Below are 14,620 nucleotides of genomic sequence, written 5' to 3' on the forward strand. Positions count from 1 at the left end.
TGCAACTTGCAAATTGAAACTTTTGTTTTCTATAATTAACATTGCTAACGTGCAACATTCACTATAATTGATTATGCTCCCACTAGCATAATAATTACATCCTTATTAGCATAACTCTTATGTTCCCACTACCTTTGACATGTATTCAGAAATCAACTGGACTTCTAGAAATCAACACTTTGTTGACTTTCTTACCAAAGTTCAGATTTCTAATACTAGATGCTTCGATAAGACTTTATCTAAGCTTCTTAAACTCATACACCTTCCCTTGGATAGCCCACATGTGTGTATAAACAATTAAGAAGAGGAATGTCGTAATCAAAATGTTTAGACCTTTTGCTATTCTCACTAGTCCATGTTAGTGTGCCGGTTAACCACACACGATCCACTAACGACTTTGAGAATGCAAATATCACAATTGATATCTACTTAAAATCTACTTAGTGAAAGCGTTTCCTCACCATCATTTTCATGAATCGGAGAGAAACCTTATGACACTTAGATTTTATGGTGTATGTGTTCCTTTCCATGTGAATTTGTCAAAACCATAATCACAAGACAAGGTTAGTGACAAATCCAAACTCATATGGACTGAACTTGTTCATTCTTAATTTCTTGCCACCTGGCAGCACAAGGGCCTACCATTGCTTCCAGGTTGTTATGCAACCAATTGAGAACTCTCATAACTCATATGCATAGTCAACTTTAACTGGAATGGGCACATAAACAAGAATATGTCAACACGATAGGTCACAAACCTCAAGTCGTGTGCTAGTGTTTAACAATAGGTTTATTCTTGATTAGTTCTTGAAACTTGTCAAGATATTTAGGACTCCCACTGACCTCTTGACATATATGATTCACTTTGTCAAGGAACATTACTTGACAAACAAATATTCAAGAGTTAGTGCGGATTCTAATCAAGACAAACACTTCACACAATTGGCCTTAGTTGGTCTTTGTTTTATCCAAAACATCACAACTTACCAATTTCAAATGTACAAGAGTAGAAAACTTTTACTCTACATTTGATAAGTTTTTTAAACCTTTCTTAATTTAATGTCACTCAAGGCACAATCTTGGAGTATGACTCTAGGACTTGTTTTGGAAACGAAGTAGGACTCATCTTCTTGATTTACCATTTTAACAATTCACGATTCCTCTTCTTAGCCATACAAATGCAGTAAGATATACATAGAGAATCAGTTGTGATATGGTTTTCCATAAACATTAAGATGATCATAAAACACGATACTAAAGTACTCTCCCATCTTTTTAGATTGAAGAAACGTTTATCTTTCTGCCTAATTTGATTCTTCTCATTCGTTCTGCCATACATTGAACCTTTTCCAATGTTTCAGAATTATACTTCAGCTTGTAAGCATAACCATGTTTACTAAACTTTAGTAAATCATGACGAATAGTTTTATCGATCTTTGTGGTGGACCTTGACCAGTGCACAAAAATGTGTACTTGATCCCTTAGTCCTTCACTTGACCCACATATACATGTGATTAAGGAATTAGTCTTAATTTTCCAAAGAAGAAAATTCTCATTCATCATACAATATAACTTGCATGATTCCAAGTTTCTGTCCAATTGAAACTTGGGTGATGAGAATGTTTCCTTATTTGGCAAATACTTGACATTACCACAAACAAAAGAATCAAATTCATATTGCTAAGAATAGAAACATACAAACACCAATTTTTCATAAATGCCATTGTAAAGAGATATAAAATAAAACAAAATTTTATTTATTTATAAAATGCGGAAAAAACTTTTCCTTACAATGCAATTACAAATGAAAACTATGTTATTACATATTTCCTAGCAATCTATCATAATTCTAAGCAGCAGCTCAAAAATCCGATCTTCGAACCATGCGATTGGAATCCATCTTTGCGATCAGATTCAGCATACTCTTCCTTTAAGCTTCCTTCCCTTTGCATGATCCTACAAAACATCAAAATGCAACCTTGTCACAACATGTATTAAGAATCAACAATTAGGAACTTAGTAGAGTTAGACAATGAACTCACCTAAAGTAGAACCATACAATCTAATTAAACCTCTCAGGTAGTCTGGGCAGCTTCGATTCCAATGTCCCTGTCTTTGGCAATAGAAACACACAGGCTCACATAGAGCAGTCTCAGATTTGGCCTTTCTCGTATGATCAAAACTTTTGACCATGCCCAATTCCTTTCCTATAGGAGAAGGAATCTTTTTTGGGATGTCCATGTCAGCTTGGGATGTAGACCTTCCAATCAGATTTGCTTGACCATTGCGCCAAATCATTGCTGATTCAGCAGAAATTAGCAAATAGGTAAGATCAATTAGGCTCATGTCTTGATCTGTCACATAGTAGTCTTTAACCAACTCACTATATGACTCGGGAAGTGACTGAAGGACCCAGTCAATAGCCAACTTCCTTGGGAAGACGACACCCAACATCCTTAGCATGTCAATATGTAGCTTCATGTCCAAGACATGAGCACATATAGGATTTGCATCTTTGTGTTTACTATCTAATAGGGATTGAGTGATCCTGAACTTTTCAAGTCTTTGAGCTTGTGGGTCAGGGAGAATGATTGGAGGAGGTGGATGAAGTGAAGTATCATCTTCGAGAGGAAAACCTTTTTTAAAAGATTTGGGAAGACCATAGTTGTCTAAACCAAACATCTACATGGGAGAAATTCAAGTTAGCTGATTTAAGTCCTTAATATAACACCCAAATGAAATATTAAGGCTAGGACCCAACACAATATTTTAGAATTTGGAAGAGGGATGTCGTAATCCAAACTGCAAAATATTTGCAGGTAGATAAATGACGATTTACCAATTTCCACCACGAAAAGCGAAAAAGAGTTTTAGGTTTTAAGTGAATTGAAACTCCTAGATCCTTTGTGATTCATTGAACAATTCAATGGCATGTTTAAATCTCGATTGTGCCCTTCAAGTTTGTGACTGGGATGCCGAGGATCACAAACAAGGTGTGAATAACCATGCAAATTAGCTTTGTACCCTTAATTTTTATCACCTAATCAATGTGCCGGTTAACCACACGCGCTCCACTAATCTATGATAAATATTAAGTTACCCTTTGCCACTCTTACTAGTCCATGTTAGCGTGTCGGTTAACCACACACGCTCCACCAACGACTTGGTAAGGTACAAAGTGTAATTTCATGGGTTAGCACCAAATTCACATTTTCCTAAAGTAACTAAGATTGGGAATTTATGAGTGTTTAGTTACGTTATATTTATCATTATACTTTTAATGAAGGGAGAATTAAAGTCCTATCCTACCCGTTCGGCTAACGACCCTCCACCAGTCAAGGAAGCGGTGGGTGAGAGTGGACACCCATTAAACTGTCATTTTATAGGCAGTAACCTTATACCCCCCCCCCCCTTATAGACCGGCTTCGTGAATAAGGCCTACTAACGGTAAGATTGAATTCTACTCTTATACATATATATATATATATATATATATATATATATATATATATATATATATATTAAACCTATAATATTATAATTGTATAAGGGTTGAACTTTAAACTATTTTAAATTCTAGGGTTTGGAACTAAAGTATTCAAAAGTGTAACTTTACAAATTCCAAAACTTGAGGGCAAGTTTTGAACAATTCAAAAACTTTTGGAATCTATAACATATGAGTTTAATATGACTTTTAATGGCAAGACTCTTAAAAATCCATAACTTGAGGACAAGTTATGGATGTCATAAAACAATTTATGGGAAAAACTCTTCAAAAACATAACTCATGACTTTTAAAGACTCATTAACAAGAAAGACTTTTGGTTTTCCATAACTTGAGGACAAGTTGTGAAATCCATTAAAGGCCATTTAGATCATCTAATAAGCAAACAAACATGTCAAGAAAAACTATGACCTGGATTAAACTCATATGAACAAGACAATTCAAATCAAACAATCTTCATGTAATTAGCCTAACCATTAAACTAATACAAAACATGAAACTTTTGACAATTATCATTTGAATTGGATTAGAATGATCATTACCACATCAAAAAAAGGTTTATAAGTTCAAAAACAGCTTAGGGTAATGATTCTAGACCAATTCTGGCCAAAAACCTAGAAAATCTGCATTCTGGAGCACCAACTCGTCGAGTGTATGAACAAACTCGGTGAGTTGGTCAGTTTTTGCCTTGGACTCGGCGAGTCCACAATTCAGAACAGCAGAAAATCCATTTTTAATGCATTTCCAAGCAAGTAGAATCAAGTATAATTGAAAACAACCGTAGGCTCTGATACCACTGATGGGTTTTGAGCATTCTAACACTCCTATGGTGTGCATGCAACCCTATGTGCCTTGGATCTATGTTTTCACTATTATACATGCAAATATACCATATTCCAAAGCATCATCCTAACTAGCATATTATGAAGCAATTATACTACAACAGTCTAGTTAGATGACATACCTTTTGATGGAGCTTGAAGTCTTGAACCTTTAAGAGCTTAGCCCTAATAGTGTGGAAGCCTCAAATGGAATCACAAAAACACCACCAACAAATGGAATAACTTGAGAAGAAGGTTACTTTGGTTCTCCCTATGAAATCGGCCCTTTCCCTCACTATGTGTATCCACTAGTCCCATGTCATGAACCATGGGGTCCTTTATATAGTGTGGTTCATTTAGGGTTACACCATGTAAACCCTAATGTGCATGACTTTCCATTTCCTTCATGATCCATGGGTTTTAACCGCCATGGAGTATCCATGGGTTATCACATGGGTTAATCCCAACATGAAGGACTATGGATCACAAGCCCACATATATAAGAATGAATGATTTACATAATCAATCCCCATATATTTAATTAGTCTCTTTTGATCACAAAATTAATTCCAAATTAATTCTTGATCAATACTAATTAAATAATATGATTTCATATCAATATATTAGAACTTATAATATATTAATATAAATCATACATAACCTTTTCTCATTTGTCTATCCAATTGTTCCGATGCCATGCAACCCAAATGGACCATGCTACTCTCGGGTCGAGTACATACCAATAATAGTTATGGGCTTAGACATCTAATCCAATACAATCAAAGGTTTAAATTACTTATACAACACCATCAACATCCAATAGAGTCTAAACCCCATTCCCGTGAAACACAAGGCCTTACATGGTCGAATTACGGTCCATAAACTGTAACATCCAGAAAAATCATGCCAAATTTAAAAAATTTAAAACATTTCAAAACCAATGATTATTACAAAACTTGTTTTCAAAATAGTATAATGTCAGAGCATCCCAGAATCAAATCATGAAAACATAAGGAGGTGTATGATCACGCGTTCGCCTTCCCGCGATCATCAGAAGTACCTGAAACAAAATCAACAACTGTAATCCTGAAGCTTAGTGAGTTCCCCCAAAATACCAACGCCATACAATCATAATCATATCATATAAACAAACAGCATGCATAATGAGCCTACAGCCTGACTGGACCTCCTCGCAGGGCCTTCAGCCTATCTGGACCGCTCCCGCGCCTTCGGCATGTCTGGACCGCCACGCAGGGCCTACAGGCTATCCGGACTACTCGTCAGGCCTTCGGCCTGACTGGACCGCCTCGCAGGGCCTTCAGTCTATCTGGACCGCCCTAGGTATGTTGTCCTTCAGCACAAAGCAGGACCACCTCAACCCACACCCAATTAAACAATCATGTGCACATAAATATCATACGCTAGCATATATAACAGTCAAACCGATCTAACAAATCCCTAATCATAGCAACATCCTATAACCAGGATACAGACCTAACCAGTCACTAACATAGCATCATCCTATATACCAGGATACCGACCTAACCAGGTCACTAAGCATATCACCATCCTAACTACCAGGATGTAAATCAATAAGCATATCATGCAAAAACCCTGGTACAAATCCGAAAAAGGGCCAGCATTGGTGCCTTAGACCCTATTGATATAGTGAGAAGAACTCACCTCACAAGTAGCTCGGAGTGATAAAGTCAAACTCCACCAAATACATCTCCAAGTCCAACACCTACATCTACCAATGATCCACTTCCATAAATTCCCAAATTACCAATATACCCCCAGAAGTCAAACTGGTCAACCCTTGGTCAAAGTCAAAGTCAACGGTCAGGGTCAACAGTCCATGTTGACCCAACTCATCGAGTGCAGCTAACAACTTGTCGAGTTCCTTAAGAACTCAGGAAGTCATAAAACCCTAATTGACTCGCCGAGTTTCCAGACAACTCGCCAAGTCCATGTGGGGTCCAAATGTCGGGAAAACCCTAACTAACTCGTCGAGTCCTCTTACTGACTTGCCGAGTTCATGCAGAACCAATACAGGCAATCTTCAACCGACTCGTCGAGTCGGCTATGCGACTCGTCGAGTCCCTTCAGTCCATTCCTTATCCAGATGTTTTACGTACATGCATGGTCCTAAATGCCAAAACCAAACTAAGGGAAAGGTTTAACCCAAAGAGAATGGCCCAAGCTTGCTAAATCAGATAACTTTATGGCTATAAGGACTTAGAGAAGTCCAGATCTGAAGTTACAACTTCAGATCATGACCAATACCCGTAATGGTTAACATAAATGCTAAAATGGCCCTAAACTTAAGCATGGATAGATCTAGCTAGAGGGAAGTCAAGGTAACGACTTGTTACCTGCAAAATGATGCCAAGATGAAGTAGAGTCAGATCCACAAGCTTTCCTTTGCTCCAAACTCCTTAGACTTCAAGCCTTCTTCACAAAAACCAATTTCCAAGCTTCTTCACACACACAAATAGAGGATATTCTATATAAGTGTTTTCTGCACTCATGGGGGACGGTAAGGGAGGCTGAGGGACGCTAATGACCCTTTAAATAGGGTGCAAAACCCCGGAAATTAGGGTTTCATTTTCCAGCTCCTACTCGTCGAGTCTGGGTCCTCCGACTCGCCGATTAGGTCCAATAATCCATGCAGGCTAACCTGCCTCTACACGATGAGTTGGGGCAACCAACTCGTCGAGTAGGTCCATAAACATGTATATAATGTTTTAAAACTTATACCTGGAAGTAGGGGTGTTACAATTCTCCCCCACTTGAACTAGACTTTGTCCTTGAAGTCTGTTGCGGCGAACAATTCTGGATAGTGCTCCGGCATCTCTGCTTCCGGCTCCCACGTCCACTCGGATCCCCTCCTGTGCTCCCACTGTTCCTTTACCAGAGGTACTTCCTTGTTCCGTAGAACTTTTACCTTCCTATCAAGTACAACCACTGGCCTCTCCACGTAATTCAGGCGATCATCAACCTGAATATCATCTAACGACACTACCGCCTCCTCATCCAGAGTGCACTTCCGTAACTGTGAAACGTGGAAAGTGCTGTGGATCTGACTAAGATCCTCAGGAACATCTAGTCTATAGGCCACCTTGCCAACCTTGGCAGTGATCCTCAATGGCCCGATGTATCGGGGACCCAACTTTCCCTTTTTCCTGAAGCGAATCACACCCTTCCAGGGTGAGACCTTCAGGAGTACCATGTCACCGACCTGAAAATCCAACTCAGATCGGCGCTGGTCGGCGTAACACTTCTGCCGACTCTGTGTGGTCTGCAACCGCTGTCTGATCTGCTGAATCATCTCGGTAGTCTGTAGGACCACCTCGGTCCGACCCATCACCTTGTGACCAACCTCGCCCCATCAGACTGGGGTGCGACAACTCCACCCATATAGCAGCTCACATGGTGGAGCACCAATACTGGAATAAAAGCTGTTATTATAGGAGAACTCTATAAGGGGTAGGTAGGAGACCCAAATCCCACCGAAGTCAATAACGCAGGCTCTCAGCATATCCTCGAGAGTTTGTATGGTCCGCTCACTCTGGTCGTCTGTCTGCGGATGATAGGCTGAACTAAAGTGCAGCCGCGTGCCCAGTTCCTCGTGGAACTTCTGCCAGAAATTGGAGGTGAATAGAACACCGCGGTCTCAGAAAATAGAGACCGGCATCCCATGGCGAGCAATGATCTCGCGGATATATACGTCGGCCAGCTTCTCGGCCGATGAACTCTCCTGTATCGCTAAAAAGTGGGCGCTCTTGGTCAATCAATCCACGATGACCCAAATAGCGTCGAAGCCCTTCGCCGTCCTCGGCATCTTGGTAATAAAATCCATCATGATCTGTTCCCACTTCCACATGGGAACCTCTAGAGGCTGCAGCTCTCCATGCGGCCTCTGGTGCTCGGCCTTGACCATCCTACAAGTCAGGCACCTCTCCATGTACCAAGCGATTTCTCGCTTCATGCACGACGGTACATCTTGGTGGCCCCCAGGTGAATAGAGAAGCGAGACTTATGAGCCTCCTCCATTATAATTTGTCTGACCCCACCTGACATCGGAACCCAGACCCGACCACAACGGTTTAATAATCCCCGACTATCCTGCACAAACCGGGTGTTCTCACCCATAATCCACTCAAGCTTCCAGTTCTCTTGACGCATACCCTCTGCCTGAGCTTCCCTGATCAGACTCACAAGTGGAGAATCCACTGATATCCTCATGCATGCCACTGGGGTAGAAGATCCAGCTGACTTGCGGCTCAGAGCGTCTGCAACCACATTCGCTTAACCAGGATGGTAAAGGATCTCACAGTCGTAGTCATTGACTACATCCAGCCACCTGTGCTGTCTCATGTTCAGGTTCGGCTGATCCATGATATGTTTCAGGCTCTAGTGGTCCGTGTAAATGGTACAGTGGACCCCATAGAGGTAATGTCTCCAAATCTTGAGAGCGAATACCACCGCTCCCAACTCTAGATCAAGAGTAGGGTATCTCGTCTCATGTGGCTTCAACTGTCGCGATGCATAGGCTATCACTCGTCCTCTCTACATGAGAACCGCTCCCAGTCCCGTGATGGATGCATTACAGAACACTAAAAAATCCTCAACTCCCTCCGGGAGAGTCAAGACTGGAGCCTCGCATAGTTGTTGTCTGAGGGTCTCAAACGCCCCCTGCTGCTCGGGGCCCCACCAGAAATCCACCCCCTTCCTCTTCAGACGAGTGAGGGGTACTGCAATCTTGGAGAAATCATGTATGAATCTCCGGTAGTACCCTGCCAAACCCAAGAAGCTCCTGATATCCGAGGGAGATTTCGGAACCTCCCACTGCATAACCGCCTCAATTTTGGTTGGATCGACCAAAATCCCCTCCTGGTTATTGAGGTGTCCAAGGAACTGAACCTCTCGTAACCAAAAATTGCACTTCGAGAACTTGGCATAGATCCGTTCTCGTCTCAAAACTCCCAATAACTCCCGTAGATGCTCCTCATGCTGCTCTCCGGTCTTGGAGTACACCAAGATATTATCTATGAACACGATGACCGAGCGATCGAGCATCGGTCTGCAGACCCGATTCATCATATCCATAAATATTGTCGGCGTGTTGGTGAGACCAAACGGCATCACTACGAACTCGTAATGTCCATAACGAGTCCGGAACACAGTCTTCTCTATGTCCTCCTCTCTAACCCTGACCTGATGGTACCCGAACCTCAGGTCTATCTTGGAGAACCAAGATGATCCATGTAACTGATCGAAAAGATCATCTATCCTCGGGAGTGGATAATGGTTTTTCACCGTCAACTTGTTCAACTCCCGGTTGTCAATGCACATCCGGTGTGAACCATCCTTCTTCCTGACGAAGAGAATCGGCGCTCCCCACAGAGAATTGCTCGGACGAATGAACTGCTTGCCCAGCAGTTACTGCAGCTGTGATGACAGCTCCTACATCTCTGGTGGTGGCAACCGGTACGACACCTTGGCGATAGGGGCCGCACCTAGCACTAAGTTGATCCTAAACTCGACCTGCCTCTCCGGAGGCACTCCGAGTAATTCCTCCGGGAACACGTCAGCAAACTCCCTGACCACTGGAACCTCTGACACTGAAACCTGATCCCTGACCCGTGTATCCACCACATATGCTAGATAACTCGCACACCCGTGATAAATGTATTGTCGAGCCCTGGCAGCTAAACAAAACCCTGATCCCAATCTGGTGCCTTCGCCGTAGACAATCAGCTCTCCCCTACTTGGGGTTTGAACTACCACTCGCTGACCCTCGTAGTCAGTCATGGCACCGAAGCGACTAAGCCAATCCATACCCACGATCACACACACATCCCTATGGGAATCAGAATCAAGTCTATCGTGAAAGATACCACGAAGATCTCCAACAAGGAAACCCCGATAGACTGAAGAAGCAGCCATGTGTTCGTTGGGGATAGAGACTCACAACGGAAACTCTAGCTCTCCTACTGGAACACTGAACTCCCTACTAAATCTCTGAGAGACAAACGACCGACTCGCCCCCGAGTCAAATAATACCAAAGCAGATAAGGAGTTCACTAAAAACGTACCTAATCACAGGTACAAACATATAAGCATAAAACAGATAATCAGTAAGATAGGGGATAGAAACATACCAACAACCACGTCTGGTGCTACCCTGGCCTCCTCTGCTGTAAGCTGGAAGGCGCGTCCCTGAGCCCTCGGGGGCGCTGCTCGACCCTGACTCCTCAGTGTAGCCGGCACTGGAGCCTGTGCCGACCTGGCAGCGAGCTGTGGACAGTTGGTATTCACGTGACCAACCTGATGGCAGTAGTAGCAGATCCTCATATCCTGAACCGAGGCTGTCTGGCGACAATCCTTCGCATAATTCTCCTCCCTGCCACATTTGCGGCAAACACTGCTCAATCTGCATACCCCCGAGTGACCCTTCCCGCACTTGCCACAAGTGCGGCCCTGCTGTCCCCCTGACCTGAAATCAGCGGTCTTAGACCGCTTTGGCGCCGGCTGTGACTGTGTCGGGGCCTGCCGCTGCTCCTCAACTGCAGCTCAATCTCTAGCTCATGCCGCCTAGGGGCCTCCTACAAATCTAGAAGCGTATCACAACGCTGGGTCGCCACAAACTGTCGGATGTCAGTCTTGAGCATGATCAGATAACGTGTCATCTGAGCATGCTCAAAAGCAAACTCCAAGCAGAACATCGCCCTCTCCGTGAACATACAGGTGATCTCCGTCACCGTCTCCCCATCCTGTCTCAACTCCAAGAACTCCTGAGCTAACCGTTCCCGCTCGACCCATGGAATGTAGCGGGCGCGGAACATATACATGATCTGCTCCCAAGTAATTGTAGCTCTCTGATCATCAGAATAGGATCCAGTCATCAATCTCCACCAGTCCTTTGCCCCAGACCTCAGCAGGTTCAGGGCACATTTGACCATCTGGTCAGTAGGACATGAACACGGGAAGAAACACCCCTCCACGTCAGATATCCTCATAGCTTTGATGGGGTCCTGAGTCCCATCAAAATTAGGGGGCTTCGTTTTTTCGAAGTCCCGATACTGAAAAGTCCGACTAGCTCCTCCCCCTTCAGCCATTACAGCTGCTGCGGCAGCCGCCTCAGTGAGGGCTGCATAACGCTCAATGAAATACTCCACCATGGCGATCCTGATAGACCCAAACATCTCTGGTAACTGAGCCCGGAACATCACAGCAACCTCATCATGCAGGATCTCCCGGATCCTGGCGTCCATCTCGTCTGGCCCCATATGGCCGATAGTCTCGGGAACTCCTGGTGCCTCCTGTCTGCCGCCTCCTGATCCTGACCCGGATCCGGTGACAAATCGTCTCGCAACCACCATACTAAAAATATACCAGGAAAATATCAGATAATCCGCATAATAATCCGGGAACCAACTCCCAACGAAACCCTAGGGGTTGTGACTTCCTTGCTACGCGTATGGGTCTTGTACTTTTAGTAGTACGGGCCCATACTACCTTCCACACCTACCCATATTTGTCTCAAGTATCATCACAACGCCCTAACACTATAAGTAAGCATGGCATGCGCTCACTCCTCACTCCTAGAGGAAGGCTAAGTATCTCATAACTAGCGGACTGAGCCCACACAACCTATCCATGAAACTTCCACCAACCCTGCAGCACTAGCGTATGCTAGCCATACATAACGCTGGACCCTATATACTTTCGAATACCTGATCCTACCGTAAGCCCTTCATCAAACAAAAATAGGAAATAAGGCCAAACCAAACATTCTAATGCTATAAGATCTTAATTATGTACAGTCGTGATGCATACACTAAGCAACTACAGTAATGATGTCAATTTCATATAAGGAAAAACCCTAGGCTATCAGGCAATTCTATCATGCAATTCCTGAAGATCCCTACCCTAGTACCAGCATGCTGTTCTAACATATCATATAAATCAAATAATCCGTAAGGTATTTTGGGGTCTACTTACTAGCTCCGGTTGATCGTACATTTGCATCCTCCTTTAATAATTTGAAAAACGCCCTAGGTATGTTGGACTTCAACACAAAGCAGGACCACCTCAACCCAACCCCAATCAAACAATCATGTGCACATAAATATCATACGCTAGCATATATAACAGTCAAACCGATCTAACAGATCCCTAATCATAGCAACATCCTATAACCAGGATACAGACCTAACCAGTCACTAACATAGCATCATCCTATATACCAGGATACCGACCTAACCAGGTCACTAAGCATATCACCATCCTAACTACCAGGATGTAAATCAATAAGCATATCATGCAAAAACCCTGATACAAATCCGAAAAAGGGCCGACATTGGTGCCTTAGACCCTATTGATATAGTGAGAAGAACTCACCTCACAAGTAGCTCGGAGTGATAAAGTCAAACTCCACCAAATACAGCTCCAAGTCCAACACCTACATCCACCAATGATCCACTTTCATAAATTCCCAAATTACCAGCATACCCCCAGAAGTCAAACTGGTCAACCCTTGGTCAAAGTCAAAGTCAACGGTCAAGGTCAACAGTCCATGTTGACCCAACTTATCGAGTGCAGCTAGCAACTCGTCGAGTTCCTTAAGAACTCAGGAAGTCATAAAACCCTAATGAACTCGCCGAGTTTCCAGACAACTCGCCGAGTCCATGCGGAGTCCAAATGTTGGGAAAACCCTAACTAACTCGTCGAGTCCTCCTACTGACTCGCCGAGTTCATTTAGAAACCAATACAGGCAATCTTCAACCGACTCGTCGAGTCGGCTATGAGACTCATCGAGTCCCTTCAGTCCATTCCTTATCCAGATGTTTTTAAGCTACCCCAAAGCTCTATATTGCAAATCTAACCTCCTAGGGCATGGTTTCCACGTAAAGTTGCAAACTTTACGTACATGCATGGTCCTAAATGTCAAAACCAAGCTAAGGGAAAGGTTTAACCCAAAGAGAAAGGCCCAAGCTTGCTAAATCAGATAACTTTATGGCTATATGGACTTAGAGAAGTCCATATCTGAAGTTACAACTTCAGATCATGACCAATACCCGTAATGGTTAACATATATGCTAAAATGGCCCTAAAATTAAGCATGGTGAGATCTAGCTAGAGGGAAGTCAAGGTAATGACTTGTTACCTGCAAAATGATGCCAAGATGAAGTAGAGTCAGATCCACAAGCTTTCCTTTGCTCCAAGCTCCTTAGACTTCAAGCCTTCTTCACAAAAACCACTTTCCAAGCTTCTTCACACATACAAATGGAGGGTATTCGAGATTAGGGTTTTCTGGACTCAAGGGGGATAGTAAGGGAGCCTGAGGGAGGCTAATGAACCTTTAAATAGGGTGCAAAACCCCAGAAATTAGGGTTTCATTTTCCAGCTCCTACTCGTCGAGTTAGGGTTCTCCGACTCGCCGAGTAGGTCCAATAATCCACGCGGGGTAACCCGCCTCTACACGATGAGTTGGGGCAACCAACTTGTCCAGTAGGTCCATAAACATGTATATAAGGTTTTTAAACTTATAACTGGGAGTCGGGGTGTTACATAAACCATGAATTAAGAAACGTCCCAAAACAGGATGTTACAAATTTAATGAGAAATCAATTAGAATTAATTATTATTAATAAGAATTAATCTAGAATTAATTTGGGATTAATTGGAGTTCATTAAAGGTACAAGGGGTGAATTGTAATTATTCAATAGTTGAACAAAGCAGACAATTCTAGAACCATTCAATGGTTGATGGTTTTGGGAGCCTTTCTAGGATTTCCAGAAGCCTCCTGGATGTTAATAAGGAAAGGATTTGAATTGGAATAAAATCCATTATTTAATTATTCAAATTTTGCTTTATCCCTAAGTTACCTTAACTATAAATAGGACCTCTTGGGCATCAATTTTCATGACTACTCTTTCTTGGAACCTTATGAACGAAAATTTACTCTCTCTTCCTCTCTCCATAAGTGTCTTCTAGTTCTAGGGTTTGGGTGTGAGCCATTAGAGGTATCATCCTTTCGGTGCTAGCTTTTCAAGCTCTTTAAAGGAATGATTGAAGTAACTTGTTTGCTATAACAAGTGTGAGGTATGTATCTTTAGTTTTTGATTTTCGAAATTACTAGGGTGCATATTATTTTTTTTTATTCAAAGTATGTTGCCTTAATGTGAAGACATAGATCATTTTAGGATGCATATGCCCTTCTTAATTGTTAAGTGTTTTCCGCATTGTGCATTTTGTTGTAAACTAATAAATTCATCAAAAATA

This window comes from Lactuca virosa, chromosome 6 (assembly GCF_052849685.1).
Source record: "Lactuca virosa cultivar CGN04683 chromosome 6, Lactuca_virosa_CGN04683_v6, whole genome shotgun sequence".
NCBI classification, from domain to species: Eukaryota; Viridiplantae; Streptophyta; class Magnoliopsida; order Asterales; family Asteraceae; genus Lactuca; species Lactuca virosa.